The sequence below is a fragment of the Chaetodon trifascialis genome, chromosome 17, assembly GCF_039877785.1.
Source record: "Chaetodon trifascialis isolate fChaTrf1 chromosome 17, fChaTrf1.hap1, whole genome shotgun sequence".
Lineage (NCBI taxonomy): Eukaryota > Metazoa > Chordata > Actinopteri > Chaetodontiformes > Chaetodontidae > Chaetodon > Chaetodon trifascialis.
Window position 1 is genome coordinate 22,329,546 of NC_092072.1, and position 7,480 is coordinate 22,337,025.

The 7,480-nt window shown below is 40.0% G+C and overlaps 1 pseudogene; it reads left to right on the plus strand.

Annotated features, from left to right (window-relative positions):
- Positions 1-4,263: 4,263 nt before the first annotated feature.
- On the plus strand, positions 4,264-4,382 carry LOC139346427 (5S ribosomal RNA; annotated as a pseudogene).
- The last annotated feature ends 3,098 nt before the right edge of the window (positions 4,383-7,480 follow it).

Here is a 7,480-nt window from a genome sequence, read left to right on the forward strand (position 1 = left end):
ACGACCTTAATACATCTCTTACTACCTAACATTGGGCCTCTATATGGAGATAGTGATACATTTAACCAAATGTGTTAGACGCACTATCATTCAATATAAGATTGTACGTAGAGCATATGTTACTTCTGTCAGACTAACAAAGATGGCTGCAAATGTTTAAGATCTGTTTTGCCCTAATTGTTATTTGACATTCCTGCTGTGAATCATGGTGGTTAGAAGTTCATGCCTATGATTTTAGGTGTTGAGCTTCCCCTATCTCCTACTACATGCATTCTGGGTGAAAGCTTGATAATACGCCAAGTCCTATGATTATACACTTTTGGCCAGAGGTTGCCTGTCAGTTAGGAGATTGATACTTCTTAATTGGAAGCCAGCTTGCTTAGGAAAGTCATAGTTGGAGGATTACCTAGACTTGCTTAATATGGAGAGAGCAGTCAGTTTACTGAAAGACTTTGATAAAGGTGTGAGTGGACACTAGAACAGTGTCAGGACAACTCTGAGCTGAGGAATGCATGCGGACTGGTATATAACTACGTCTGTGTGCAGTCGCATATAGTTACATGAATGTATTTATATGGGCATTTGTCCGTGTACTTTGTATATATCCCATATTCTTAAAGTTCACCAAAGTTCTTCTAAAGCCATTTCTCAACTTTTTAGTTGTAACCTGAACTAAATGAGACCCCTTGACTTGCTCATGGACTCGCTTCTTTTGTTGAGCCATGACATTGAGCCCACGGATGTCTAGGGTCCATGGGAAATGGTATTTGGTAAAGGCCGTTAAAAGAACCTACATATTAAATTAACAGCAAGATTCAATCATTTTTTTTTAAAAAATACATCCTTGTCTAGTCTAGACTAATGAAGTGAGCCACATGCCGTTGAAAGGTTCTGTTCTATGGCTAGATTTCTAGTTAGCATAGTTACAGATGTCTATCATACAATGCACTAGTGTAATCCAAGTATGTCTTCAAACAATAATCAGGTGCCAGTATAAAAATTGGAACTTGTTGTGCTTGCTTTAGTCCTTCCTCCTGGCTATCAAAAGATCCTAATGCACTTCCAGCACAAGTGAATGAATCAACTATCTAGTATCTGAAGCTAATGCAAGACCTCAGCAGTTCTTGTTACTCAAATTGGATATCACTCACAGTTAGCCTTTTTTGTATGTAAGATATTAACAAAAGGAGCGAATTTTAAACTAGATGATAACTTTGGAAATGACCCATAGTATGCAAAGTAGGGATGTCCCGATCACGTTTTTTTTTTGCCCCCGAGTCATTTGATTTTGGGTATCTGCGAGTCCTGATCCGATACTTCTATAAAACATTATGAAACGAACTAAGAGCAAAGAATAACATCCAGGATGTCCATTATTTTTATTTATTTATTTATTTTTTTTACCAATGGCTCTTATATTAACATGTAACTCTTATGCACAATTGTGCATGCATGCATGCATGCAGTGTATTGAAAACTTCTATGAGGTAGCTTGAATTACAGTCTCAAGTCAGAACAGAACACAGAAATAAAATAAAATTTTCTTCACATTAGGAATAGTGCAACATTAAGTAAGGGATAATGCCGACCCGACGAGGTATCCATGGATAATGCATTATCAGAAATGAATGGACGACGCGGATGCGTGAACCGTCTGACGCGAATGAATGGACTTCGCTTTCATTTCTGATAATGGGCACCTCGAAAGGCATTATCCCGCTTATACCATGATCCCTTACTAAAGAAATAAATATTATATCAATTATTAATACGTTAATGTTGTTTTTTACTGTAAGTTTTTCCACACACAGCGCACTTAGTATTTTAGCACAGAGGTGTGAAAGGATAGGTGTTGCTGCGCAGTAGGGGGAGGTGTCAGCATCATCAGCCAGCGGATTTGGATTTTCATTCCATTTGGGTCCACGCCGGCGGGGTAAAAGTGCGCTGAAAGCTCACCACCCCAGACCTGGTCAACTCTGTGCACCAGCGGTGCACTGCTGGGCAAGTGGATTTTTGTAAACCGGCGGAGGCGTGTGCCCACGTCACCAATACCTCACAGGCAGGTTTCCACAGTGTCAGGCATTTTACTGCAATCAGTAATTAGCAACAGCCACGATTCAATGCAACTATCTGAGTCAGCACATACAGTCAGACCTAAATTTGTATATTTTGATCAGCATCTCATCTGACCACATCGAAAGCGCATTCGGCACGCGTAATGGTCACTCAACCTGACTGAATGTACACAGGTGAAACAGGGATGCAAACTAATCAATTGACGTCGCTGTGCTAACCAGAAACAGCCGTGGCATCCTACAGAGCATATATACTGCATCTATCTCAGAGCACTCGAGAGACAGTGAGAGACAGACACATGGAAAAAATGTAAGTGATGATCGTTGTCCGCTATTACCCACGTCATTTCATTCCAAATACAAATGCTATCATTGTAATGCTTAACGTTATCTACAAAGATGGAGTACATCAATGCTTTGAGGAGGAGGAGGAGGAGGAGGAGGAGGAGGAGGAGGAGGAGGCAGAGGATTTACCATCTAAGGACTTCATATTTAGACATGAGTGACGTCAGTCTCCTCCTGGGAGAATTTTGGGTGTCAGACACTTTCCAGCATGGGCTTAGTCATCCTCGAAACTTGCCATGCGCCTCGCCAGCGGCGTTTTTAAAGGTGAGACGAGGAGCTGGTTGGTGAAGATTTGACTCGGCTGTGTCAAACCCACTCCACGCCTTCCCCCGTCCCTCCTTCCGAGTTGCACCGCTGGGTGGCACTGAGATGAGAAGGAGTAGATGCGCTGGCAGCGCAGTGCACGAAAATACCAAAGTCTGTGACTTTGGTCGAAAACAGAGCCCTAGGTCTGCGGTGAATGAAAGGCATTCTTCATCCTTACCAATATTGTCATTTACAGCTGTTAACTAATTTATAATGTCAGTTGTTTTCTGTTGATTAAATACCTGTATTTGTCATACAGGAGCAGGCATGATGTGTTTGTGTAATTTACGGACGGCTCACACCGTCATATCTTCTACCACAGCTCCAGGATCTAACTTTCTGTGTTTTTCTACAGTCTGTTGAGCTATTCAACACAGATACAGTATGATCATTTACAATGTAGTTGATGTCCTATATATATAAAACATTATTTTCTAACAGTATTTATAGTAATTGCATTAATTTCCATATACCCGGATAGGACAAACTTAAAGCAACATTTTTAAATGCTTAGGGAAAAAAATACACACCAGTCAACAGTTATTTTAGATACATGTTTTCATGCACATCAGTAAGAACTGATGAGAATCTCAGTATCTCTGGAAATATCAATTAAAAGTCAGTTCGCTTATTTAGGATGTCGCTAACCATTATTTCTGCTGTAGATAAATTTGTACATGTGCATAGGACCTTTGATTTTAAGTTCCTCTTTGTACACAAAGCCCATAATGGACTTAGGACCAAGCTACATGATTAAATCCCTTGTTTATTATTTGCCCACAAGAACATTGTGATCATCTGCTGCTGGTTTATTAGAGATTTCCAGCAACAGCTGAGAGAAAATCGGGAATGCAGCCTTTGTCAATAAAACCCCAAAGCTCCGGAACACACTACCTATAGATATCAAGGATACCCGCACTACATATCCTTAGAAGAGAGCTAAATGTTTCTCTTCATTTTATCCTTTAACTAGGTATGACATCCTGATACAGACCTCAAACTTTTGCGCTTTGCCTCAGACTTATGTATTACTGTAATTCTTTTAAAATGGTGTTGATTATTTGATTGGTCTGTAAAATGTCAGAAAATAGTAAAGATTGGTGGTAAAGTTGTACAATGCAAAACCCCAAAATATTCAGTGCAAGTTTGCTGGAATGTTTGGCTTTTTTGCTTACTAATCCATCAATTGGCTGATCATTTCAACCATAAACAAGCTTCAATTAATCAATAATAATTCATTATGCCTGCATCAGATCTCATCAGTCACATTATTGCTGCACTTTGATGCACTTACAATACAGATTGATGTCTTTTAAAGATCTGTAAATATGGCCCCTTTCCTCATCAGACATCAGCTAGTCAACTGACTAACAGGAAACTAAGACTTGACATCTGACGAATGCTATTTGTATGAGTTAAAACATGCTGAAACATTTGTGCTGTGTGTATCAGAAACAGTACAGGTCAGTATAATAGTTTCACAATATCTATTTCACATTATATACAAATTTGTTTAAATCACATTAGTCTGAAAAGGGCTTACGGCCATACCAGCCTGACAATGGCCGATCTCATCTGATCTTGGAAGCTAAGCATGGTCGGGCGTGGTTAGTAGTTGGATGGGAGACTGCGTGGGAATACCAGATGCTGTAAGCCTAGGGTGGCATGGTGGAGCAGCAGGTAGTGCGTGTGCCTCACAGCAAGAAGGTTGATGGTTCGATCCCCGGGCGGGGCCTTTCTGTGTGAAGTTTGCATGTTCTTCTCGTGCATGTGTGGGTTCTCTCTGGGCACTCCGGCTTCCTCCCACAGACCAAAAACATGCTCATTAGGTTAATTGGTGACTCTAAATTGTCCTTAGGTGTGAGTGTGAATGGTTGTTTGTCATGTGTGTTGCCCTGCAATCGGCTGGCGACCGGTTCAGGGTGTACCCCGCCTCTTGCCTGTTGAAGCTGGGATAGGCTCCAGCCCCCCCGCAACCCCGAAAGGGATAAGCGGCATAGAAAATGGATGGATGGATGGATTTGACAAATGTACGTATTGCTTTGAAACTAATTTAAGTTCTTCCTCAATCACCTAATTAGTTTTATCAAATTAGGTTGCATGTTTGCCACCAAGACATCTCAGTGCTTTCATCTGGTGCTGGCCAGAGTGAGAACAGATGTTAGATGATTTTCCACCTCATTTTAGGGATGTCGGAGAGTCTCCAGCAACAGCAGCACGTCAAAACATGGATGTATAACTGAGCGTTCAAGAGGATGTTGTACAGATACTGAAGAATCCCCCATTTTAATTAGATCCTGTTAGGTAGTCAGTCCAATAAGAAATAATGAAACACAGTCAGCAACAAAACTAGAAGTGATTGTATTGCAGTTGTTTTTGGTGCAATACAACCAGTAGTTACAACAACCACAAATGAAGTTGTCCTCCTTTACAACTCAAATATACAGTATACAATGGTAAATATATATTCAGATAAAGATATAATCTGAGAAATGATTTACAGTGAGGTTAACATAAGAAATATTCAGCAAATTAAAATGAAGTCCCACTGGTCAATGAACTGATCTGGGATATGAGGCTTTGTACAGAATCTGAGATATTCTGTCCCACCTGCATCAGCAGGTTGGCTTGTTTCCTTGGGCAGCCTGACACAATCTGGAAGTAACCAATCAGCTTTTTGGTCAGTAAGGCATCTACATATCTGCATCCAAATGCATGCAAGTCCATATATGAGCTTGTTTTATGAGAATGATTAAACATTATGTATTTCTCTGAAGTAAAAAATTATTGTTTTGTACTATATTCAATTGAATATATTTCAGAAAAGATTAGGGAATTATCACTTTCTGTTTTATTTATGTTTTACACAGTTCCCCAACGTTTTTGGAATTGCTGTTTTACTATTTCAAGTATTTATTTATTTTCTATCACAGATAATAAGCAGAGATTTTTTGGGGATTTCTGGAAAAAAGGCCACATACGGCCCACAGGATGGACATTCACCACCTCTGTTTTAGAGAGCTGTGACACAGTATACTACAATAAAATTGGACAAAAAAGAAAAAGGAAGAAAAAAAATAAAGGAGTCACAAAAATGCGCAAAAGACCTGTTTCCTTGTTGTACAACTGTTTTTATGTAGTCCATTCTCTTGCTAGTATTTTACAGTGTTAAGGCTTAAAGCTTGAACCTCAGAAAGAGCAATGCAGTCATGGAGCTGAATAAATCAGATATAAAAGATATTACTGAAAGGGGAAAATTGTTCTTTAGAAATTAAACCTGCAGCACCATGATGTGTCCCACACTGTCACTATGGTAACAATATAATTAGTGAATGTGCTCTATCACTGTCAGCAAGACTGGACTGAAATTAATTTCGAACATTTCACAAATGAGTTGATGAGCTTGAGATGGAATGGATTCTGTTGGTTTAGACAGATAAAAGGAGCGCTGATAATGGAGATTATTTCTGTTCAGAATTCTGGGCTCAGTGTTATACAGGATTGTACAGAAAGAGCGTCCACATCCTGCGCTGTCGCATGAGCAAACTTGGTGTGGTTATCCTCCAGCAGATGTATACCAGCCATTTTCATCAAATAACTCCCACCATAATCTTTTCAATCATGTATGCCTTGCATGTTGAATGAAAGTTGAGGATTACCGAAACCTTAGTTACAGCTCTTAGCATGGAATATCTGTTAAAATTCGCAATGCCTAAATTACTTTTTTCCTTATCTGACGTGATGATCTGTACTTGCATCAACTTCTCTCCAGACAGAACAGCGTTTTACGCTTTGCAATGTCTCAATAACTCCCATTGTGATGATTTTCTGTGTAATCCAGCAATTTTCACAATCCGGATTATCTTATCATCTGCTTCCTGATAAACAGAAGCAAAATAAAGTCAGATTTAATTTACACTATCCAGGCCAGAAGTAATCACTCGCAGCCCCATTTATGAATGTGGGTTCATGCCCTACTTTTTGCCAAATGCATTTCACTAAACTTTTTGGCCAAAGCCAAAGTATTGGAATGTCCATGATTCAACTTATTTTGACCCTCTTTCCTGCCCTTTGTCCCCCTCACTAAGAACAACTGTTTCCCTGTAATGAACACTGTATAACCAGGTAGGTCAGAAACTAATATCGTTTTGAAACAATCAGGCAACCATTTGTACAAAATCAGGCCATATGTACACAAAATATTGAATCAGCATTCCAGAATACTAATTTCCTGTGTCAAAATTGTGTGAATAGCCTTTTGATGATTAAAGGCAAGGTATTTGCAAATCAACACACAGGAGACACCTTACTGTGTAATTCTAGCTATATTGATTATATCATAAGATGTCCGTCTTGTTATAGCTTGGTTCCAGACCTCTGAATCAGCCCCCATCTTTTTCAGTTATTCATGACCCACTCCAATTTCTTCATTAATTCAAATAGGTCTGCTTTTATGTCCAGGCTGGAGAAACAAGCGACCAGTCAGAACATTGTAGATGGGATACAGAATTCCTATGTAGATAGCTAGTTCCTTCTTGTACCTAGTCTATGACTTAGAGACTGCGGGCTCTACTTTCGATTCCGCCGCCGGCGCGGCGCAGGGTGCGCACCCCACGCAGTGGTATTTTCGTGCAGCGCAGGCAGGCACACACACAGCGCACTTGGTATTTTGGTAGGGATAATGCCGACCCGACGAGGTATCCATGGATAATGCATTATCAGAAATGAATGGACGACGCGGATGCGTGAACCGT